Below are 26,788 nucleotides of genomic sequence, written 5' to 3'. Positions count from 1 at the left end.
TGTATTAATTCACTGCACAATAGTGCTAACTGGCTATAAAAAACTTGGTACTAAGCCATTCTTTATTAATACGCCACCACGGTTATACTTAAACTGAAAACCTGAGATTCGATGGCCCACAGCCTTAGCAATAATTGGCTTTAATAGGGGGTTTCCCAGCACGTCTAGAAACTTATTGCACAGATGCAGAGCCAAATAATGTTTATATGGAAAAAAGCATCTACAGTCCCTGCACTTCGCTGCATATTCTCACCAGGATTTTATGTGCAAATGTAAAATCAGTGGTGCCGCATAACAAAATTTATTCTCAACGCCCACAGAACACAGTCCCTGTTCTCTTAGTTGAGTGCTGCTGAGGCAGCCATGTGCACGTAGCCCTTCTTACACAAGCGCCCTGCTGAGTGCCACAAATACAGCGTTCTGAGAATAGGGCGAAGTTAACCTGGGACAGTAAAACCCAAAATGGCGCGGCTTTGAGATTGAAGCTAGCAAACGGCAAGAGAATAAAGCGCGCATACATCGCACTTCATTCTGCCGACATCCCGGGCCATAAAATAACAATATGTTCAGAGAAAGCCCATTACCAACAGATTCTTAGTATTTTCCAGATTTAGACTTAACTGCCACATAGGAGTGACGCCGCTAAGTGAGCGCGCTCTCCTAACAGAATCCAGCCTGTTAATAAAAGGTGGCATTACCTAATAATCTGTAACTGTAAATCCTATGTTATATAACACAGAATAAAATCTGAGCCCCAACAAAGATTAACTTATTCCTAGACTAAAAGGAGATTAACCCTTAAGTCTCCTATGTTCACAGCCAAAAGTGCCTGCCCACTGCCAGCAAAAATCCTTTATAAAGGATATTGTGTCCCACATAAAGTGCAAATTGGAGCTCTTAACCCCCTCAGTGTCAGCCTCCTAGCCCCATAAGACAAAAGGCACTTACCTGCACATCTAGCTGACTGGCAGGAGGACAGCTCACCCGGCATGAAAGGAAGCCACTCCTTACAGAGACCTGTAACAAAACAGAAAGAACAGAGTAAACCTACTCAGGCTTTCTATACCAGGGCAGCAACATGTTAGGAAAACGCAGCGAAGCCCACTTCACAAGTTCCTAACTGCTTAAAAACCACCACTGCTCTACTGAAGAGACTAACGTGGAGTACAGCTAGACCCAATCTTGAGAGGAAAGATCAGAGCAAACCTACTCTGGCTTTCAAAATAATAAAATCTTGATTAAAGTGAAAAAAATCCAATCTTCTTCAGACACCAAAACTTCACCTCCTTCATCTAAGGCAAAGAGAATGACTGGGGTTTGTGGGAAGGGAAGTGATACTTAACAGCTTTGTTGTGGTGGTCTTTGCCTCCTCCTGCTGGCCAGGAGTGATATTCCCAACAGTAATTAATGATGCCGTGGACTCATCATTTCTTAGGAAAGAAAAAGAGAACTGCACTCAGTTGATTTCAAACATAAATATTAGTTAAATAGATATTTATGTTTGAAATCCAGTGAGTGTGGTCCTCTTTTTTGATTGATATATATTTTCCCCTATGTGAAGAAGATTTAATGTAAAATATTTACAGTACATACACAGTTAAACACATTATTAAATATTAATAGTCAAAACAAATGCTTTTCTATGTTTTCCGGTACTTGACTGCGAAGGGCTCCAACGTACACACACACACACACACACATATATATATATATATATATATATATATATATATATATATATATATATATGTAAATTTATATAAAGTATATGTGTTGTACTGTATATTTACTGTACATATTTAACATTCCAATGTTCTTTACTTACAGGATAATGTCCTTTTTATTGTAAATACATAAATCTAAATAAATATGTATTTCTATTCCTTTAGATATATAGGTATAGATATGTATTTTACATGAACAGTATCAGATATATATAGAAATATATATTTAATAATAAAAAGTACATTATTTTCTATCACCTAGATTACGAGTTTTGAGCGCTATAGGGAAAGTAAAGAACGCCACAAAAGTTGCGTTATTTAACCCCTATAGCTCTGCCATGACAAGTTTTAAAAAACCCGACTTGTGCGTGCGATATGGCTGCGTTGAGCTCCATACCGCACACAAAAGCAGCGGTGTTCTGACGTGCTCGTGCACACTTTCCCCATAGACATCAATAGGGAGAGCCGGCAAAAAGTCTAACACCTGCGATCGCGGAAAAAAAAGCCCTGTAACGCAACCTCATTGATGTATATGGGGAAAAAGAAAAGACAGTTTAAACCTAACACCCTAACATAAACCCTGAGTCTAAGTACCCCTAAACTGCCCCTGACATCGCCGACGCTTGCCTACAGTTATTAACCCCTAATCTGCCACTCCCGATATCGCCGCCGCCTAAATAAAATTATTAACAACTAATCTGCCGCTCCCGATATCGCCGCCACTATACTAAATTTATTAACCCCTTTTCCGCTGCACCCCCACATCGCCGCAACTATATTAAAGTTATTAACCCCTATTCCGCCACTCCTGATATCGCCACCACCTAAATAAAGCTATTAACCCCTAAACCTCTGGCCTCCCACATCACTACCACTAAATAAACCTATTAACACCTAAACCGGCAGCCCCTTACATCGCAACAACCTAAATTAAACTATTAACCCCTAACCCTAACGTAACCCTAATCCAAACCATAACCTAACCCTAACACCCCCTAACTTTAGCATAATTAAACTAGATCTAAATTAAACTTACAATTATTAACTAAATAACCTATTAACCCCTAAACTGTCAGCCCCCACATCACAACAACAAATTAAACTATTAACTCATAACCCTAAACCTACCCATGCCCTAACCCTAACACCCCCTAAATTTAAAATAATTAAAATAGATCTAAATTAAATTTACAATTATTAACTAAATAATACCTAGTTAAAACTAAATACCTGTGAAATAAAACCTAAGCTAGCTACAATATAACTAATAGTTATATTGTAGCTACCTTAGGTTTTATTTTTATTTCACAGGTAAGTTTGTATTTATTTTAACTAGGTAGACTAGTTAGTAAATAGTTATTAACTATTTACTAACTTTGGCCTAGATTTAGAGTTTGGCGGTAGCCGTGAAAACCAGCGTTAGAGGCTCCTAACGCTGGTTTTTACCGCCCTCTGGTATTTAGAGTCAGTCAGGAAAGGGTCTAACGCTCACTTTCCAGCCGCGACTTTTCCATACCGCAGATCCCCTTACGTCAATTGCGTATCCTATCTTTTCAATGGGATCTTTCTAACTCCGGTATTTAGAGTCGTGGCTGAAGTGAGCGTTAGAAATCTAACGACAAAACTCCAGCCGCAGAAAAAAGTCAGTAGTTAAGAGCTTTCTGGGCTAACGCCGGTTTATAAAGCTCTTAACTACTGTGCTCTAAAGTACACTAACACCCATAAACTACCTATGTACCCCTAAACCGAGGTCCCCCCACATCGCCACCACTCGATTAAATTTTTTTAACCCCTAATCTGCCGACCGCCACCTATGTTATACTTATGTACTCCTAATCTGCTGCCCCTAACACCGCCGACCCCTATATTATATTTATTAACCCCTAACCTGCCCCCCACAACGTCGCCGCCAGCTACCTACAATAATTAACCCCTAATCTGCCGACCGCAAAGAGCCGTCACCTACATTATCCTTATGTACCCCTAATCTGCTGCCCCTAACACCGCCGACCCCTATATTATATTTATTAACCCCTAACCTGCCCCCCACAACGTCGCCGCCAGCTACCTACAATAATTAACCCCTAATCTGCCGACCGCAAAGAGCCGCCACCTACGTTATCCTTATGTACCCCTAATCTGCTGCCCCTAACACCGCCGACCCCTATATTATATTTATTAACCCCTAATCTGCCCCCCTCAACGTCGCCTCCACCTGCCTACACTTATTAACCCCTAATCTTCCGACCGAATCTCGCCGCTACTGTAATAAATGGATTAACCCCTAAAGCTAAGTCTAACCCTAACACTAACACCCCCCTAAGTTAAATATAATTTAAATCTAACGAAATAAATGAACTCTTATTAAATAAATTATTCCTATTTAAAGCTAAATACTTACCTGTAAAATAAACCCTAATATAGCTACAATATAAATTATAATTATATTATAGCTATTTTAGGATTAATATTTATTTTACAGGCAACTTTGTAATTATTTTAATCAGGTACAATAGCTATTAAATAGTTAAGAACTATTTAATAGTTACCTAGTTAAAATAATTACAAAATTACCTGTAAAATAAATCCTAACCTAAGTTACAATTAAACCTAACACTACACTATCAATAAATTAATTAAATAAAATACCTACAATTATCTACAATTAAACCTAACACTACACTATCAATAAATTAATTAAATAAAATTCCTACAATTATCTACAATTAAACCTAACACTACACTATCAATAAATTAATTAAATACAATTCCTACAAATAAATACAATGAAATAAACTAACTAAAGTACAAAAAATAAAAAAGAACTAAGTTACAAAAAATAAAAAAATATTTACAAACATTAGAAAAATATTACAACAATTTTAAACTAATTACACCTACTCTAAGCCCCCTAATAAAATAACAAAGCCCCCCAAAATAAAAAAATGCCCTACCCTATTCTAAATTAAAAAAGTTCAAAGCTCTTTTACCTTACCAGGCCTGAACAGGGCCCTTTGCGGGGCATGCCCCAAAGAATTCAGCTCTTTTGCCTGTAAAAAAAACACATACAATACCCCCCCCCAACATTACAACCCACCACCCACATACCCCTAATCTAACCCAAACCCCCCTTAAATAAACCTAACACTAAGCCCCTGAAGATCTTCCTACCTTATCTTCACCATACCAAGTTCACCGATCGGTCCTCGGAAGTCTTGATCCAAGCCTCGGAAGTGTTGATCCAAGCCCAAGCGGGGGGCTGAAGAGTGACGTCCATCCTCGGGCTGAAGTCTGGATCCAAGCGGCGACTGAAGAAATCCATCATCGGGCTGAAGTCGGAAGTCCATCATCGGGATGAAGTCTTCTATCAAACAGCATCTTCAATCTTCTTTCTTCCGGAGCCATCATCTTTCAGCCGACGCGGAACATCCTCTTCTCCTGACGCCTACTCGCCGAATGACGGTTCCTTTAAATGACGTCATCCAAGATGGCGTCCGTCGAATTCCGATTGGCTGATAGGATTCTATCAGCCATTCGGAATTAAGGTAGGAAAATTCTGATTGGCTGATGGAATCAGCCAATCAGATTGAAGTTCAATCCAATTGGCTGATCCGATCAGCCAATCAGATTGAGCTCGCATTCTATTGGCTGTTCCGATCAGCCAATAGAATGCAAGCTCAATCTGATTGGCTGATTCCATCAGCCAATCAGAATTTTCCTACCTTAATTCCGATTGGCTGATAGAATCCTACCAGCCAATCGGAATTCGATGGCCGCCATCTTGGATGACGTCATTTAAAGGAACCGTCATTCGGCGAGTAGGCGTCGGGAGAAGAGGATGTTCCGCGTCGGCTGGAAGATGATGGCTCCGGAAGAAAGAAGATTGAAGATGCTGCTTGATAGAAGACTTCATCCCGATGATGGACTTCCGACTTCAGCCCGATGATGGATTTCTTCAGTCGCCGCTTGGATCCAGACTTCAGCCCGAGGATGGACGTCACTCTTCAGCCCCCCGCTTGGGCTTGGATCAACACTTCCGAGGCTTGGATCAAGACTTCCGAGGACCAATCGGTGAACCTGGTATGGTGAAGATAAGGTAGGAAGATCTTCAGGGGCTTAGTGTTAGGTTTATTTAACCCCTTAATGACCACAGCACTTTTCCATTTTCTGTCCGTTTAGGACCAAGGCTATTTTTACATTTTTGCGGTGTTTGTGTTTAGCTGTAATTTTCCTCTTGCTCATTTACTGTACCCACACATATTATATACCGTTTTTCTCGCCATTAAATGGACTTTCTAAAGATACCATTATTTTCATCATATCTTATAATTTACTATAAAAAAAATTATAAAATATGAGGAAAAAATGGAAAAAAACACACTTTTTCTAACTTTGACCCCCAAAATCTGTTACATATCTACAACCACCAAAAAACACCCATGCTAAATAGTTTCTAAATTTTGTCCTGAGTTTAGAAATACCCAATGTTTACATGTTCTTTGCTTTTTTTTGCAAGTTATAGGGCCATAAATACAAGTAGCACTTTGCTATTTCCAAACCATTTTTTTTCAAAATTAGCGCTAGTTACATTAGAACACTAATATCTTTCAGGAATCCCTGAATATCCCTTGACATGTATATATTTTTTTTTAGAAGACATCCCAAAGTATTGATCTAGGCCAATTTTGGTATATTTCATACCACCATTTCACCGCCAAATGCAATCAAATACAAAACATCGTTCACTTTTTCACAAATTTTTTCACAAACTTTCGGTTTCTCACTGAAATTATTTACAAACAGCTTGTGCAATTATGGCATAAATGCTTGTAAATGCTTCTCTGGGATCCCCTTTGTGCAGAAATAGCAGACATATATGGCTTTGGCGTTGCTTTTTGGTAATTAGAAGGCCGCTAAATGCCACTGCGCACCACACGTGTATTATGCCCAGCAGTTAAGGGGTTAATTAGGGAGCTTTTAGGGAGCTTGTAGGGTTAATTTTAGCTTTAGTGTAGTGTAGTAGACGACCCCAAGTATTGATCTAGGCCCATTTTGGTATATTTAATGCCACCATTTCACCGCCAAATGCGATCAAATTAAAAAAAACTTTAAATTTTTCACAATTTTAGGTTTCTCACTGAAATTATTTACAAACAGCTTGTGCAATTATGGCACAAATGGTTGTAAATGCTTCTCTGGAATCCCCTTTGTTCAGAAATAGCAGACATATATGACTTTGGTGTTGCTTTCTGGTAATTAGAAGGCCGCTAAATGCTGCTGCGCCTCACACGTGTATTATGGCTAGCAGTGAAGGGGTTAATTAGGGAGTTTGTAGGAAGTTTGCAGGGTTAATTTTAGCTTTAGTGTAGAGATCAGCCTCCCACCTGACACATCCCACCCCCTGATCCCTCCCAAACAGCTCCCTTCCCTCCCCCACCCCACAATTGTCCCCGCCATCTTAAGTACTGGCAGAAAGTCTGCCAGTACTAAAATAAAAGGGTTTTTAAAAATAATAAAAAATTTTTTTAGCATATTTACATATGCTACTGTGTAGGATCCCCCCCTTAGCCCCCAACCTCCCTGATCCCCCCCAAAACCGCTCTCTAACCCTCCCCTCTGCCTTATTGGGGGCCATCTTGGGTACTGGCAGCTGTCTGCCAGTACCCAGTTTGCAAGGAAATATGTTGTTTTTTTATTTTTTCCCCGGTTTTTCTGTAGTGTAGCTTCCTCCTCCCCACAGACCAACCCCCACCACCTAAATGATTGCTTTTTTATAACATTTTTTTTACATTTTTTTTTATTTTCCTGAACTTTTTTTTCTGTGTGTAGCGGTTCCCACCCGCTCCCTCCCCGTGCACGCGCCCGCCCCCACCCTCCCGTGCACGTGCGCGCGTCAGTGCGCGGCCCTGGCATACCGGCCCACGATCCCGCCCCCCTCCACATCACGAGGGCCATCGATGGCCGCCACCCGCCTCCCGGTTCGGCTCCCACCCACCAACGCACTGTAAGCCACCGATCTCCGGTGCAGAGAGGGCCACAGAGTGGCTCTCTCTGCACCGGATGGCTTAGAAAGGTTATTGCAGGATGCCTCCATATCGAGGCATCACTGCAATAACCGGAAAGCAGCTGGAAGCGAGCAGGATCGCTTCCAGCTGCTTTCCACACCGAGGACGTGCAGGGTACGTCCTCAGGCGTTAACTGCCTTTTTTTTGAGGACGTACCCTGCACGTCCTCGGTCATTAAGGGGTTAAGGGGGGTTTGGGTTAGATTAGGGGTATGTGGGTGGTGGGTTGTAATGTTGGGGGGGGGGTATTGTATGTGTTTTTTTTACAGGCAAAAGAGCTGAATTCTTTGGGGCATGCCCCGCAAAGGGCCCTGTTCAGGGCTGGTAAGTTAAAAGAGCTTTGAACTATTGTAATTTAGAATAGTGTAGGGCATTTTTTTATTTTGGGGGGCTTTGTTATTTTATTAGGTGGCTTAGAGTAGGTGTAATTAGTTTAAAATTGTTGTAATATTTTTCTAATGTTTGTAAAAAAAATGTTATTTTTTGTAACTTAGTTCATTTTTATTTTTTGTACTTTAGTTAGTTTATTTCATTGTATTTATTTGTAGATATTTTATTTAAATAATTTATTGATAGTGTAGTGTTAGGTTTAATTGTAGATAATTGTAGGTATTTTATTTAATTAATTTATTGATAGTGTAGTGTTAGGTTTAATTGTAACTTAGGTTAGGATTTATTTTACAGGTAATTTTGTAATTATTTTAACTATTTTAGCTATTAAATAGTTCTTAACTATTTAATAGCTATTGTACCTGGTTAAAATAAATACAAAGTTACCTGTAAAATAAATATAAATCCTAAAATAGCTATAATATAATTATAATTTATATTGTAGCTATATTAGGATTTATTTTACAGGTAAGTATTTAGCTTTAAATAGGAATAATTTATTTAATAAGAGTTAATTTATTTCGTTAGATTTAAATTATATTTAATTTAGGGGGGTGTTAGTGTATACCAGCGTTAGAGGCTCCTAACGCTGGTTTTTACCGCCCTCTGGTATTTAGAGTCAGTCAGGAAAGGGTCTAACGCTCACTTTCCAGCCGCGACTTTTCCATACCGCAGATCCCCTTACGTCAATTGCGTATCCTATCTTTTCAATGGGATCTTTCTAACTCCGGTATTTAGAGTCGTGGCTGAAGTGAGCGTTAGAAATCTAACGACAAAACTCCAGCCGCAGAAAAAAGTCAGTAGTTAAGAGCTTTCTGGGCTAACGCCGGTTTATAAAGCTCTTAACTACTGTGCTCTAAAGTACACTAACACCCATAAACTACCTATGTACCCCTAAACCGAGGTCCCCCCACATCGCCACCACTCGATTAAATTTTTTTAACCCCTAATCTGCCGACCGCCACCTATGTTATACTTATGTACTCCTAATCTGCTGCCCCTAACACCGCCGACCCCTATATTATATTTATTAACCCCTAACCTGCCCCCCACAACGTCGCCGCCAGCTACCTACAATAATTAACCCCTAATCTGCCGACCGCAAAGAGCCGTCACCTACATTATCCTTATGTACCCCTAATCTGCTGCCCCTAACACCGCCAAGCCCTATATTATATTTATTAACCCCTAACCTGCCCCCCACAACGTCGCCGCCAGCTACCTTTAATAATTAACCCCTAATCTGCCGACCGCAAAGAGCCGCCACCTACGTTATCCTTATGTACCCCTAATCTGCTGCCCCTAACACCGCCGACCCCTATATTATATTTATTAACCCCTAATCTGCCCCCCTCAACGTCGCCTCCACCTGCCTACACTTATTAACCCCTAATCTTCCGACCGAATCTCGCCGCTACTGTAATAAATGGATTAACCCCTAAAGCTAAGTCTAACCCTAACACTAACACCCCCCTAAGTTAAATATAATTTAAATCTAACGAAATAAATGAACTCTTATTAAATAAATTATTCCTATTTAAAGCTAAATACTTACCTGTAAAATAAACCCTAATATAGCTACAATATAAATTATAATTATATTATAGCTATTTTAGGATTAATATTTATTTTACAGGCAACTTTGTAATTATTTTAACCAGGTACAATAGCTATTAAATAGTTAAGAACTATTTAATAGTTACCTAGTTAAAATAATTACAAAATTACCTGTAAAATAAATCCTAACCTAAGTTACAATTAAACCTAACACTACACTATCAATAAATTAATTAAATAAAATACCTACAATTATCTACAATTAAACCTAACACTACACTATCAATAAATTAATTAAATAAAATACCTACAATTATCTACAATTAAACCTAACACTACACTATCAATAAATTAATTAAATACAATTCCTACAAATAAATACAATGAAATAAACTAACTAAAGTACAAAAAATAAAAAAGAACTAAGTTACAAAAAATAAAAAAATATTTACAAACATTAGAAAAATATTACAACAATTTTAAACTAATTACACCTACTCTAAGCCCCCTAATAAAATAACAAAGCCCCCCAAAATAAAAAAATGCCCTACCCTATTCTAAATTAAAAAAGTTCAAAGCTCTTTTACCTTACCAGGCCTGAACAGGGCCCTTTGCGGGGCATGCCCCAAAGAATTCAGCTCTTTTGCCTGTAAAAAAAACACATACAATACCCCCCCCCCAACATTACAACCCACCACCCACATACCCCTAATCTAACCCAAACCCCCCTTAAATAAACCTAACACTAAGCCCCTGAAGATCTTCCTACCTTATCTTCACCATACCAAGTTCACCGATCGGTCCTCGGAAGTCTTGATCCAAGCCTCGGAAGTGTTGATCCAAGCCCAAGCGGGGGGCTGAAGAGTGACGTCCATCCTCGGGCTGAAGTCTGGATCCAAGCGGCGACTGAAGAAATCCATCATCGGGCTGAAGTCGGAAGTCCATCATCGGGATGAAGTCTTCTATCAAACAGCATCTTCAATATTCTTTCTTCCGGAGCCATCATCTTTCAGCCGACGCGGAACATCCTCTTCTCCTGACGCCTACTCGCCGAATGACGGTTCCTTTAAATGACGTCATCCAAGATGGCGTCCGTCGAATTCTGATTGGCTGATAGGATTCTATCAGCCATTCGGAATTAAGGTAGGAAAATTCTGATTGGCTGATGGAATCAGCCAATCAGATTGAAGTTCAATCCAATTGGCTGATCCGATCAGCCAATCAGATTGAGCTCGCATTCTATTGGCTGTTCCGATCAGCCAATAGAATGCGAGCTCAATCTGATTGGCTGATTCCATCAGCCAATCAGAATTTTCCTACCTTAATTCCGATTGGCTGATAGAATCCTACCAGCCAATCAGAATTCGACGGCCGCCATCTTGGATGACGTCATTTAATGGAACCGTCATTCGGCGAGTAGGCGTCGGGAGAAGAGGATGTTCCGCGTCGGCTGGAAGATGATGGCTCCGGAAGAAAGAAGATTGAAGATGCTGCTTGATAGAAGACTTCATCCCGATGATGGACTTCCGACTTCAGCCCGATGATGGATTTCTTCAGTCGCCGCTTGGATCCAGACTTCAGCCCGAGGATGGACGTCACTCTTCAGCCCCCCGCTTGGGCTTGGATCAACACTTCCGAGGCTTGGATCAAGACTTCCGAGGACCGATCGGTGAACCTGGTATGGTGAAGATAAGGTAGGAAGATCTTCAGGGGCTTAGTGTTAGGTTTATTTAACCCCTTAATGACCACAGCACTTTTCCATTTTCTGTCCGTTTAGGACCAAGGCTATTTTTACATTTTTGCGGTGTTTGTGTTTAGCTGTAATTTTCCTCTTGCTCATTTACTGTACCCACACATATTATATACCGTTTTTCTCGCCATTAAATGGACTTTCTAAAGATACCATTATTTTCATCATATCTTATAATTTACTATAAAAAAAATTATAAAATATGAGGAAAAAATGGAAAAAAACACACTTTTTCTAACTTTGACCCCCAAAATCTGTTACATATCTACAACCACCAAAAAACACCCATGCTAAATAGTTTCTAAATTTTGTCCTAAGTTTAGAAATACCCAATGTTTACATGTTCTTTGCTTTTTTTGCAAGTTATAGGGCCATAAATACAAGTAGCACTTTGCTATTTCCAAACCATTTTTTTTCAAAATTAGCGCTAGTTACATTAGAACACTAATATCTTTCAGGAATCCCTGAATATCCCTTGACATGTATATATTTTTTTTTAGAAGACATCCCAAAGTATTGATCTAGGCCAATTTTGGTATATTTCATACCACCATTTCACTGCCAAATGCAATCAAATACAAAACATCATTCACTTTTTCACAAATTTTTTCACAAACTTTCGGTTTCTCACTGAAATTATTTACAAACAGCTTGTGCAATTATGGCATAAATGCTTGTAAATGCTTCTCTGGGATCCCCTTTGTACAGAAATAGCAGACATATATGGCTTTGGCGTTGCTTTTTGGTAATTAGAAGGCCGCTAAATGCCACTGCGCACCACACGTGTATTATGCCCAGCAGTTAAGGGGTTAATTAGGGAGCTTTTAGGGAGCTTGTAGGGTTAATTTTAGCTTTAGTGTAGTGTAGTAGACGACCCCAAGTATTGATCTAGGCCCATTTTGGTATATTTAATGCCACCATTTCACCGCCAAATGCGATCAAATTAAAAAAAACTTTAAATTTTTCACAATTTTAGGTTTCTCACTGAAATTATTTACAAACAGCTTGTGCAATTATGGCACAAATGGTTGTAAATGCTTCTCTGGAATCCCCTTTGTTCAGAAATAGCAGACATATATGACTTTGGCGTTGCTTTCTGGTAATTAGAAGGCCGCTAAATGCTGCTGCGCCTCACACGTGTATTATGGCTAGCAGTGAAGGGGTTAAATAGGGAGTTTGTAGGAAGCTTGCAGGGTTAATTTTAGCTTTAGTGTAGAGATCAGCCTCCCACCTGACACATCCCACCCCCTGATCCCTCCCAAACAGCTCCCTTCCCTCCCCCACCCCACAATTGTCCCCGCCATCTTAAGTACTGGCAGAAAGTCTGCCAGTACTAAAATAAAAGGGTTTTTAAAAATAATAAAAAATTTTTTTTTTAGCATATTTACATATGCTACTGTGTAGGATCCCCCCCTTAGCCCCCAACCTCCCTGATCCCCCCCAAAACCGCTCTCTAACCCTCCCCTCTGCCTTATTGGGGGCCATCTTGGGTACTGGCAGCTGTCTGCCAGTACCCAGTTTGCAAGGAAATATGTTGTTTTTTTATTTTTTCCCCGGTTTTTCTGTAGTGTAGCTTCCTCCTCCCCACAGACCAACCCCCACCACCTAAATGATTGCTTTTTTCTAACATTTTTTTTACATTTTTTTTTATTTTCCTGAACTTTTTTTTCTGTGTGTAGCGGTTCCCACCCACTCCCTCCCCGTGCACGCGCCCGCCCCCACCCTCCCGTGCACGTGCGCGCGTCAGTGCGCGGCCCTGGCATACCGGCCCACGATCCCGCCCCCCTCCACATCACGAGGGCCATCGATGGCCACCACCCGCCTCCCGGTTCGGCTCCCACCCACCAACGCACTGTAAGCCACCGATCTCCGGTGCAGAGAGGGCCACAGAGTGGCTCTCTCTGCACCGGATGGCTTAGAAAGGTTATTGCAGGATGCCTCCATATCGAGGCATCACTGCAATAACCGGAAAGCAGCTGGAAGCGAGCAGGATCGCTTCCAGCTGCTTTCCACACCGAGGACGTGCAGGGTACGTCCTCAGGCGTTAACTGCCTTTTTTTTGAGGACGTACCCTGCACGTCCTCGGTCGTTAAGGGGTTAAGGGGGGTTTGGGTTAGATTAGGGGTATGTGGGTGGTGGGTTGTAATGTTGGGGGGGGGTATTGTATGTGTTTTTTTTACAGGCAAAAGAGCTGAATTCTTTGGGGCATGCCCCGCAAAGGGCCCTGTTCAGGGCTGGTAAGTTAAAAGAGCTTTGAACTATTGTAATTTAGAATAGTGTAGGGCATTTTTTTATTTTGGGGGGCTTTGTTATTTTATTAGGGGGCTTAGAGTAGGTGTAATTAGTTTAAAATTGTTGTAATATTTTTCTAATGTTTGTAAAAAAAATGTTATTTTTTGTAACTTAGTTCTTTTTTATTTTTTGTACTTTAGTTAGTTTATTTCATTGTATTTATTTGTAGATATTTTATTTAAATAATTTATTGATAGTGTAGTGTTAGGTTTAATTGTAGATAATTGTAGGTATTTTATTTAATTAATTTATTGATAGTGTAGTGTTAGGTTTAATTGTAACTTAGGTTAGGATTTATTTTACAGGTAATTTTGTAATTATTTTAACTATTTTAGCTATTAAATAGTTCTTAACTATTTAATAGCTATTGTACCTGGTTAAAATAAATACAAAGTTACCTGTAAAATAAATATAAATCCTAAAATAGCTATAATATAATTATAATTTATATTGTAGCTATATTAGGATTTATTTTACAGGTAAGTATTTAGCTTTAAATAGGAATAATTTATTTAATAAGAGTTAATTTATTTGGTTAGATTTAAATTATATTTAATTTAGGGGGGTGTTAGTGTCAGGGTTAGAATTAGCTTTAGGGATTAATACATTTATTAGAATAGCGGTGAGCTCCAGTCGGCAGATTAGGGGTTAATGTTTGAAGTTAGGTGTCGGCGATGTTAGGGAGGGCAGATTAGGGGTTAATACTATTTATTATAGGGTTATTGAGGTGGGAGTGAGGCGGATTAGGGGTTAATAACTTTATTATAATAGCGGTGCGGTCCGCTCGGCAGATTAGGGGTTAATAAGTGTAGGCAGGTGGAGGCGACGTTGTGGGGGGCAGATTAGGGGTTAATAAATATAATATAGGGGTCGGCAGTGTTAGGGGCAGCAGATTAGGGGTACATAGGGATAATGTAAGTAGCGGCGGTTTACGGAGCGGCAGATTAGGGGTTAATAATAATATGCAGGTGTCAGCGATAGCGGGGGCGGCAGAATAGGGGTTAATAAGTGTAAGGTTAGGGGTGTTTAGACTCGGGGTACATGTTAGAGTGTTAGGTGCAGACGTAGGAAGTGTTTCCCCATAGCAAACAATGGGGCTGCGTTAGGAGCTGAACGCAGCTTTTTTGCAGGTGTTAGTTTTTTTTCAGCTCAAACAGCCCATTGTTTTCTATGGGGGAATCGTGCACGAGCACATTTTTGAAGCTGGCCGCGTCCGTAAGCACCTCTGGTATCGAGAGTTGAAGTTGCAGTAAATATGCTCTACGCTCCTTTTTTGGAGCCTAACACAGCCATTCTGTGAACTCTAAATACCAGCGGTATTTAAAAGGTGCGGCCAGAAAAAAGCACGCGTAGCTAACGCACCCCTTTGGCCGCAAAACTCTAAATCTAGGCCTATCTAGTTAAAATAAATACAACCTTACCTGTGAAATAAAACCTAACCTGCCTTATACTAAAACCTAACATTACAAAAAATAAAAAAACCTACCATAAAAAAAACAAACAAACGAAATTATTAAAAAAATAAAGATTATTCCTATTCTAATACCCTTTAAAAAAAACACACCAAAATAAAACAACCCTAATCTAGAATAAACTACCAAGGGCCTTTCAAAGGGCCTTTTGGTGGTTGTGGTGGTGGTGGTGGTGGGGGCTTAAAAGGGCCTTTTGTAGGGCATTGCTCTGAGTTAACAGCTCTTTTGCTCCAAAAGAAATACAAACACCCCCTAACACTATACAAACCCCCACCCCCCAAACTTTCAAGGGCCCTTAAAAGGGTCTTTTGGAGGGCTTTGTCCTAAGTTAAACAGCTCTTTTGCTAAAACAGAAACACCCCCTAAAAATATACATTACACAAAAAAATTATCAAAAATAAAAAAGAATTACACCTAATCTAACAGCCTATCAAAATAAGAAAGCCCACCCAAAAAAAAAAAAAAACCTAGACTACAATACATTACCAATGGCCCTTAAAAGGGCCTTTTGTGGGGCATTGCCCCAAAGATATCAGCTCTTTTACCTGTAAAAAAAACACAAAGACCCCCCCAACAGTAAAACCCACCATCCAACCAACCCCCCAAAATAAAAAACCTAATTCTAAAAAAACCTAAGATACCCATTGCCCTGAAAAGGGCATTTGCATGGGCATTGCCCTTAAAAGGGCATTTAGCTCTTTTATTGACTAGACCCTAAACTAAAAAATAAAACCCATCCAATAAATCCTTAAAAAAGTCCCGCTTGAACGATCTTCATCCCGGAGTTGAAGTCCTAATCCAGGCGGTGAGAAGTCTTCATCCAGACGGCCTGCTCAATCTTCTATCTTGATCCCGGAGGCATGGAGTGGGTCCATCCTGAAGACATCCGGTGCAGAGCATCCTCTTCATATGGTCGCCGCCGTACACTGAATCTTCAATGCAAGGGACGGGATTCAAGATGTCGTCCCTTGCATTCAGAATCTATTGGCTGAAAACTTGAATCAGCCAATTGGAATTAGGGTTGCTAAAATCCTATTGGCTGTTCAAATCAGCCAATAGGATTTAAGCAGCTCTAATTCTTTTGGATGATTCATGAATTATCCAATTCATGGTTAATTTTTTTTTAAGTGGCAGCGATATCAGGAGCGCCAGATTTGGGGTTTGCGATGCGGGAGGGCCTTGGTTTAGGGGTTAATAGGTAGTTTATGGGTGTTAGTGTACTTTTTAACATGTTAGTTATGAGTTTTATGTTACAGCTTTGTAATGTTGCAAATAAGTAGATTTCCAGCCTCCAGGGAAAATTAAAAGACCTTTATTTCGTTTTCACAGGGTCCATGAAACAAACGACAACGTTTCAAACCACACACTGGTTCTTAATCATGATTAAGAACCAGTGTGTGGTTTGAAACGTTGTCGTTTGTTTCATGGACACTGTGAAAAAGAAATAAAGGTCTTTAAATTTTCCCTGGGGGCTGGAAATCTACTTATTTGCAATTATACATTGGGACCTGGCTAGTCCTGCTCCTTGCCACAGGAAAGAAAAGAAAAAAGGTGCTGTATCCCATACTATCATTTTGACAGCTTTGTAGCGTAACACTCATAACTACTGACTTTAGATGGCGGTACAGATCTTGTCGTTTTAGGCTGTAACGCTCGCTTTTAGCCTCACCACAAAACTCGTAATACCGGTGCTATGGAAGTCCCATGAAAAAATGTCATTTTTAGGAGTGCGGGACTGACGGTGCAGTACAGGCTAAAAGGCTTGCGGTACGCCTATACAGACAAGACTTGTAATGGCTGCATTAGGGAAAATGATGCGTTATGGGCCACAACGTTGCTATTTGACACATAACACAAAACTCGTAATCTAGGTGATTGTGAAGAACATAGGAATGTAAAATATGCGTTTTTCGCATCACGTTTCGCGATTTAGATCTTTACGTGGTTGGGTTAGCACACATGAAACTGTTAAGGTGTGTTCCTGAAATATTACATATAAAATATTAAACATAATTAATAAAAATATTAATTAATATTATTAAAAATTATTAAAGTAACTATAAAATATTCTAAATAATCCATAGAATATCTTTAACTTTAAGGTGCGTTACTGAAATATTAAATATTTAAAAAATAATAATAATAAAAATATTAAACATACTGAAAAAATATAGATATATTGGGGCCGATTTTTCAAACAGTCAATCGGCCCCAATGCATCTTTTTCCGCCCGAGCCTTTAGGCTTGCAGGAAACAGAATTTAAGAAGCAGCAGTCTTAAGACCGCTGCTCCTTAACTCATACGCCTCCTCTGAGGCTGCGGACAGCAATCTGCCCGATCGTGTACGATCGGGTTAATTGACACCCCCTGCTAGCGGTGAATCTGCAGGGGGCGGTATTGCACAAGCAGTTCACCAGAAATTCTTGTGCAAGGTTAAATGCAGACAGCTTATGCTGTCGGCATTCAGCAATGTCTAGCGGACATGATCCGCTACAGCGGATCATGTTCCACCAGACATTGATAAACCGGCCCCCTAGTATGGATTATTTAGAATATTTTACAGTATGTTTAATAATTTTTTTAAATTTTTATGAATTTTACCAGCTAACTTCCCTTTAATGCCGGGAATTTCAAAATTGTGATGCGTAATTGCAATTAGTGGCCTTTTGATTACCAACAAGCCATGCATCTCTGCTATTTCTGAACAAAAAGGATCCCTGAGAAGCTTTTACAACATTTTTTTTATATGATCACATTTGCAGTTGAAATGGTGGCATGAAATATATCAAAATGGCCTAGATCAATACCTTGTGCTGTCTACTTAAAAAAATATATATAGTTTTGATGGATAGAAAATAACAAGGCTCTATTTCTGTTTAAATGGAGGGATGGCAAAAATGTTAAAAAGTCTCCAGTATTTTGGGCAAGTATTTCTCTGAAATTCCTGGTAGCGGAAGGGGTTAATAAGCACCATCTCTCTCTTTCTCAAATGGTCAGATTATGAAATAATAATAACAAATGAAATTACAAAACCCTGAGCAGCAAAATCCATACTGCAGCCGCCAGCTAATTTATTCATTCATACTCCATTGCCATCTCTAAAACTGTTTACCAATTTACTGCTCACTTTAGTTGGATATCAAATAAAAATGTCAGTGTAATCAAGGAGACAACTATGACAAGTTATCTATTTTTTAAAGATCCTTTGGTTGTACTATGTTACAATCAATTTTACATTCAAATCATCCTACAGTACTGTTTAAGTGAGTGTATCAGTGAGACTCATTCCTTCTGTTACTTACTATAGCTGCTGTGTAGTGTGTGTGCTGCTGCCCCTGAACCACTTACTGAGGGAAGGTAGTTGAGCGTGAGCACCGAGTTCCTGGGCAGGCTGAAGTGACTTGCATTCAGCAGCACACATAATATATATTTAATATATATGTAAACTAGTGCACACCTATTGCTAGGATACCGATCAGGGCAACAGACAGCACTGTGCAGCCTCCTCTGCAGCCATGCTCTCTTCATAGTGAAAATGAAAGGTGCACATAGGAGCATCCTCTTTATTTCAAGTAGGCTCTGCAATGAAAATAAAAGGTGCATGTGCTTTCAATGGTTCTTTTTCGTCCCTTTCATAGAATGATCTTAATTTGGCTATAGACATTAATTGTTTCCAACTCACCCTTAAAAAGACATGAAAGTCACTTAAAGGGACAGTCAAGTCCAAAAAAAACTTTCATGTTTTAAATAGGGCATGCAATTTTAAACAACTTCCCAATTAACTTTTATCACCAATTTTGCTTTGTTCTCTTGGTATTCTTAGTTGAAAGCTAAAACTAGGAGGTTCATATGCTAATTTCTTAGACCTTGAAGACTGCCTCTAATCTGAATACATTTTGACCACTAGAGGGCATTAGTTTACATGTTTCATATAGATAGCATTGAAATCATGCACGTAAAGTGACCTAGGAGTGAGCACTGATTGGCTAAACTGCATGTCTGTCAAAATAAGGAGGCAGTCAGCAGAAGCTTAGATACAAGATAATTACAGAGGTAAAATGTGTATTATTATAACTGTGTTGGTTATGCAAAACTGGGGAATGGGTAATAAAGGGATTATCTTTCATTTTAAACAACAAAAATTCTGGTGTTGACTGTCCCTTTAACATTCATGGTTCTGATAGAGCTACTTTTCTACTTACATATGCAAAAACATTAAATACCATATCCTATGCTTTCTTCTAATATACAAAAAAGTCCAGCGACAAAATATTTCCCTTATCAATCCCTTTAAGTGCACTACATGGATATCTCTAAACAATTCCACCTCCTTATGACTGGTTGCAGTCATGAGATGTTTATGACCTTTTGTCCCCAGCATTGATAACACTGGTACGTATATCGTTTAGGCGCCGGGCGGGTGTTACTGCCTAATAACTTTAAGCAACTTTCTAATTTACTCCTATTATCAATTTTTCTTCGTTCTATTGGTATCTTAATTTGAAAAAGCAGGAATGTAAGCTTACAAGCCAGCCTATTTTTAGTTTAGCATCCTGGGAAACACTTGCTGATTGGTGGCTACATTTAGCCACCAATCAACAAACGATACCCAGGTGCTGAACAAAAGAACCTAGCGCTAACAATAGCACTCCACTTGTAATCTAGCCCTTTGAGATTTTAATATCAAATGATCAATTGTATAAATAAATAAAACTCTGCAATATATTTTCATTATTTAGTTTGTCCCCTTTTCCTGTAAGTCCATTCTGACATTGTGAGCTTTTAAGTTTTTGTTAGAAATGGAAGTGCAGAACACTGTTATATTCCACACAGCCATTGGCTGCACACTCTAGTGACCTATTTATAACTGTCCCTAATTGGCCACAGCAGAGAAAGTAAACTAAGTTAAACATGGCAGCCCCCACTGTTCTGTCAATATTTAAATCACTAATAAAACTTTAAAAAATACATCCACAAGTTAATCTCACACTAATCTTTTGTTTGCATGCACCATTCTATCTAGCATGTATTTAGGGTTTAAAGTTCATTTAAAACATATCTAGGATTGAAACCTGGGCCATTTAGTCTTAAAATGAAACTTAAAACAAAAAATCCTTTTAAACCAAGTCTATGAAAAGGAAACTTTAAATTTGAAACTGTAGTTGGCATAATGCACAATCATATAAAAAAAATCGTTAACGTTTTCGAAAACTTTAGGTTTTTCACTGAAATTGTTTACACACAACTACTGCAGCCATAAGACAAATGGTTGTAAAAGCTTCTCTGGGATCCTTTTGTTTAGAAATTTCAGACATGCATGGCTTTGTCATTGTTTTTTGGCAATTAGAAGGCTATCAATTGTTGATTCATGATAGCTCACTCATCAGTCACATTTTTAGCATATCAGTGACCTATAATAAAATAGGACATAGTGAAGTGGAAAGGCCAGTGACATATATTAAGCTACAGAGGCCCCTTATTACATTTAACAGATTGATTGCTTACTCAAGGGTGCTCAACCTTGGTGCTCCAGAGGTTTTAATAATTTTTTTTAATTGATTATTATTCAAAAATCAAATAGTTACAAGCAAGTATTAGAATATAACCACAAACCTCCGCTTGGTTACATTCCCAAGGTAAACAATGAGTCTATGTACAGGAGTGTGTCTCCTAAAAAGTCTTTAATCCAAATTTGAATCTCCCAGCTGTTTATCGTTCTGCATGTCCTTAAGGTACATAAGGAGGTCCATATAAATGAAAAGGTTCCTTGTAATGTGGGATACAAGTGAATATATACCTTAATAAGTTGCTAAAGCCTAGCGTAGTTCCAAACAAGGATGCATTGTTGATTGAAAGGGCTTTCTTCTTGGACATTTGGAGTAGGTAAGTGGAGGTTGCAAAAACAATAAAATTAATAGATAATTTTATAATAACTTTATATCAAACAGTTTAAAAACCAATAACTTTAATTAATAACTATTAATAACTGATAGTTAATAATGTCAGTATGTTGAAACGTACATGTCATGAGTCAGTTCAGTGTATGATTCAAAATCCCTGGGTTGTAAAGATGACATGATATGAGGAGTGGAACAAGAGAGTTAGTTACATTTAGTCAATGAAACAAGATCATTGATGGCCCTTCTATGTATCCCAATAAAATACAAGATCATTATATAATTGCAAGCAATTTGTTTTGAAGAAATAATATCTTTCTAGTAGTATAGTGGATTGAACCCTTTCCCTCCAAGAGGTTAATGTGGGGGGTTCAGTTGATTTCCAGTTGGATGATATAATTTGTTTAACTGCATTAAATAATATTTGCCCTGGATTTTTCTTTATTACACACTTTATATCATTAAGTACGTTAAATAAACAGGTTTGTAGTGACAGTGAGAGGTAAGTATTTATTTCTCTCAACATCATCTTCCAGATTTTGTGACATGACCACCATATATGGCCCATATTCCCAATATCTGAGTTACATCTCCAACACTTGTCAGATGCCCCTGGAAACATATGTTTAAGTCTCTGTGGTGTAAGATACCATCTGAGAATGATTTTATAATTAGTTTGAAATACTTGTGTAGAGTGAGCCGAGTGAGCGGTGTTACGAAAAATAGTAGTCCATTCTTTTGGGGTATATTGTTCTCCTAATTCCTGTTCCCAGGCCTTAACAAACCTATGGGTTTTAGGAGATGTAGCAGCAAACAATGTCTTATATAAATGAGAGATGAGTTCAGTGGGAGTTCAGTGGGAGTTCAGTGGGAGTTCAGTGCTACACACTGGTGAAAGGTCTTACTAATTGCGATCTTTCTTTATGAGTGTTGATGTAATGATTGACCTGGTTATATCTTAGCCAGGGTTTCATAAACCCCTGACCCATATGTTCTATATGTATTTTGGGTTTTATTTTGTTTGAATTGCGCCAGAAGTTTTGGAACAACATTTCCGAAAATGCTCATCACAGTATCTGAGCATCATGGGAAATGTAGTTCCAAAACCTCTGGAGCACCAAGGTTGAGCACTCCTGGCTTAGATCAATGTGGGTCCTCATTTATACCTGCTCATAACATGCCACTTGAAAGGAGATATACTCAAGGGGTAGATGCTTTCAGTCTTCATAAATAGCAAAACCCATCAAATTTTGTAAAAATAAATAAACAAATAAATACAATTTTAAATGCTAATAAAACATTTATTTTGTATGCTAATTATGCAGTATAGTGCATAATTGCTAATATATATTTAAAATTTTAAAAATATGATGTTACTACTTATTGAGAGGTCCCAATTTGCTGAATCGTATTATAGTTTATACAAAAACACTACCACTTAAAGGGAGAGTTATTAGGTGCGCTAAGTATTGTATAGATATTATTGTATCTGACAATAATTTATAACAGATACAAAAAGATAAAATATATATATATAAAATAAAATATAAAACAATAAAAATAAACAATGTTAACAATATTAAAATAAACGTAAAATCTGTAAAAATATGATATTTGTCAAAGAATGTTTAAAAAGTCCCTTATAGTCCTTTTGGTTGGGAAAGAAGTAGTTGTGATATCCCAAATAGTGTTAAGGAAAAGATGCAGGCAGCTCTTCAGGAGTGATGTCCTCTTACTATGATGATACACCTATAAATAAACAGAAGAGAAGGCGCCCATAGCATAGTATGTTCCAAATATTTTAGTGATGTCGCGAACCTAAAAATTTGGGTTCGCGAACGGCGGACCCGAACTTCCCCAAAAGTTTGCGAACGGGCGGACCGGGCGAACCCCCATAGACTTCAATAGGCAGGCGAATTTTAAAACCCACAGGGACTCTTTCTGGCCACAATAGCGATGGAAAAGTTGTTTCAAGGGGACTAACACCTGGACTGTGGCATGCCGGAGGGGGATCCATGGCAAAACTCCCATGGAAAATTACATAGTTGATGCAGAGTCTGGTTCTAATCCATAAAGGGCATAAATCACCTAACATTCCTAAATTGTTTGGAATAACGTGCTTTAAAACATCAGGTATGATGTTGTATCGATCAGGTAGTGTAAGGGTTACGCCCGCTTCACAGTGCGCAGTGTAGGTGATATACCTGCCCTGACCATGCTTTGCAGACCAGGTATCAGTGGTCAGATGTACCCTTGCCCCAACACTGTGTGCCAGACATGCCATTATAGCAGACTTATATGGCTTTGGCGTTGCTTTTTGGTAATTAGAAGGCTGCTAAATGCCACTGAGCACCACACGTGTTTTATGCCCAGCAGTGAAGGGGTTAATTAGGGAGCATGTAGGGAGCTTGTAGAGTTAATTTTAGCTTAAGTGTAGTGTAGTAGACAACCCAAAGTATTGATCTAGGCCCATTTTGGTATATTTCATGCCACCATTTCACCGCCAAATGCGATCAAATAAAAAAAAATTGTTCACTTTTTCACAAACTTTAGGTTTCTCACAGAAATTATTTACAAACAACTTATGCAATTATGGCATAAATGGTTGTAAATGCTTCTCTGGGATCCCCTTTGTTCAGAAATAGCAGACTTATATGGCTTTGGCGTTGCTTTTTGGTAATTAGAAGGCTGCTAAATGCCACTGCGCACCACACGTTTTTTATGCCCAGCAGTGAAGGGGTTAATTAGGGAGCATGTAGGGAGCTTGTAGAGTTAATTTTAGCTTAAGTGTAGTGTAGTAGACAACCCAAAGTATTGATCTAGGCCCATTTTGGTATATTTCATGCCACCATTTCACCGCCAAATGCGATCAAATTTAAAAAAAACTTACATTTTTTCGCAGTTTTAGGTTTCTCACTGAAATTATTTACAAACAGCTTGTGCAATTATGGCACAAATGGTTGTAAATGCTTCTCTGGGATCCCCTTTGTTCAGAAATAGCAGACATATATGACTTTGGTGTTGCTTTCTGGTAATTAGAAGGACGCTAAATGCTGCTGCGCATCACACGTGTATTATGGCTAGCAGTGAAGGGGTTAATTAGGTAGTTTGTAGGGAGCTTGCAGGGTTAATTTTAGCTTTAGTGTAGAGATCAGCCTCCCACTTGACGCATCAGACCCCCTGATCCCTCCCAAACAGCTCCCTTCCCTCCCCCACCCCACAATTGTCCCTGCCATCTTAAGTACTGGCAGAAAGTCTGCCAGTACTAAAATAAAAGGTTTTTATTTATTTTTTATTTTTTTTAGCATATTTACATATGCTGTAGTGTAGCATCCCCCCTTAGCCCCCAACCTCCCTGATCCCCCCCAAAACAGCTCTCTAACCCTCCCCATCTGCCTTATTGGCGGCCATCTTGGGTACTGGCAGCTGTCTGTTATTATTTCACAGTCAAAAAAGTGTTTGTTTTTTTAAATGTACACTACTGTTACACCAGATATGAGTGATGGCACTGGGCAAGTGGGCACAGTATACGCTGTGAGCCTGACATACACGCTGGCAGGCAGGCAACTGCAATTAGATTACACAGGAAAAAAAAAAAAAAGCAGACTGATGTTCTAGCCCTAAAAAAGGCCTTTTTGGGGTGCTTTCTTTACAGCAGAGATCAGATGAGTCCTTCAGGACTGTAGTGGACACTGAATACACTAGCCTAGCTATCAATTTCCCTATTAAATCAGCAGCAGCTACACTCTCCCTCCTCTCTCTAAGAATGCAGCTTCCAAATGAATCTAAAATGGATGCTGTCCAGTAGGTAAGAGGGTCTGGTAGGGAGGGTCTGCTGCTGATTGGCTGTAATGTGTCTTCTGACTGTGAGGTACAGGGTCAAAGTTTTACTCAATGATGACGAATAGGGGGCGGATCGAACATCGCATATGTTCGCCCGCCGCGGCGAACGCGAACATGCTCTGTTCACCGGGAACTATTCGCTGGCGAACTATTCGCGACATCACTATGGTGGAATATATAAAGGTGAATAATATGCACTCACATTTAAGGAAGCACTATCGAGTGTAAACTGGCTATCTCTCTTCCTGTACCAACAGCAGGTATAGATAGGATAATATTTTATCTTCTTCCTTGAGATAAATCAGAAAAGAGCATCCATAGCACAATATGTATGATACATATAAAGTATAAAAAAGATACCAAATCTTTTGCACTCACATTTGGTGAAGTGCTATACTCGCAGGCCAGATATTCTAGAGTAGTCTGGCTAACTCTTTCGCCGTATCAGGAACATAAAATGGATATTTCTCAGTAGTTGATTGGATGAAATTGGCAGTATTTAAATAAATACTAATTGCTGAAAAATGTGTATAAAAATCAGTTTTGATTAAAAAATATTATTTATTATCAAAACTAAAACACAACGACGCGTTTCTCAGTATAACACTCAGCCTGATGAAACAGTGTTATACTGAGAAACACGTTGCTGTGTTTTAGTATTATAGTTTAATTTGAGATGTTTGTTTCAATTGTCAATCCTAGCGTTACAAAAATGCTAGGATTGACTTTCACTTTAAGGGTTAAGGCCTGCAGGGAGACGGAAAATGTAAGGAGAAGGGTTTAGGACAGCAACAATGTTGCTGTCAGGTGAGAGCGTCATCCTACCTGATAAAAAGGCTCTGCACCAGGCTTTGTGCCTCTTCTTTACGTGGGACAGCTGCGAATCTGTTCACACCATCCAGTTCTAACCTTCTGGTTGTCATGGACTGTGTACATGGCTCCATTTTTCCACCAAAGTGCTTCAGGACGGAACCCTCCTTACGCCAACCTGCAGTGATACAAGAAGAGCAAGAGGAGATAAGTATCTCTGAGTTTATCTCCCAGGAAATACCCTCTGTGCAATCTCCTGCACCCATCGCTAAACAGCATCCTGTGACCCCTGACCTGCACCCTCACCCTCTAGTGTTATGCCTTCTAATCCTGAGCAGTTGCTGCATACTGCCCAGGTTCATGTGTCTGCCCCTCAGCCGAGTGCTGGCCCACCTTGACCCCCTCCTTAGCCGCAGGGTCCCTTAACTCCCCTAGTGGACTCCATCTTCTTAGAATCTGAGATAAACAGTTCTCAAATTTAAATTTGCATTTCTAATTTTTTTTTAAGAGAGCTTGTACTACTGTCGAGTTCATTGGGCCCCCAGACACAATTCAAAGAAGTATGGAGTCTAAGAAAGTTATGCTGTTTTAGATTCATAGATGTTTGTGACTTGTGAGGTGTCCAATACATTTTATTTTGCAAATAAAATGCTAGCAATATGGAGAAACAACTGCTAACACACTTGCCAAATATTGTCTGTTTTTTTAGTTTAAAGTACTTTTGCAGTATAGAACAAAATGTGCCTGGATGGAGGAGCTGGCTGTAGGCATTCTATAGATATTTTTCACCTACACTTAAGCCCAGAATGCAGAATTCATTCATTCCTTCTGCTAAGTATCCTGTCTCAAGATCATGTCTTAGCATTTCAAAGCTGGTGAGGTTGTCTTGTTTTAAGTTTTTATTTACTTCTTTTGAACTGTTTCACGTTTTCTATTTTGCATGTTTTAAAATAAAAAAAACATTCTCTATAAAACATTCTAAGTTGTCT

Source organism: Bombina bombina, chromosome 3 (assembly GCF_027579735.1).
Source record: "Bombina bombina isolate aBomBom1 chromosome 3, aBomBom1.pri, whole genome shotgun sequence".
Taxonomy (NCBI): Eukaryota; Metazoa; Chordata; class Amphibia; order Anura; family Bombinatoridae; genus Bombina; species Bombina bombina.
The sequence above is the reverse complement of the archived record's forward strand: the minus strand, read 5'-3'. Positions refer to the sequence as shown.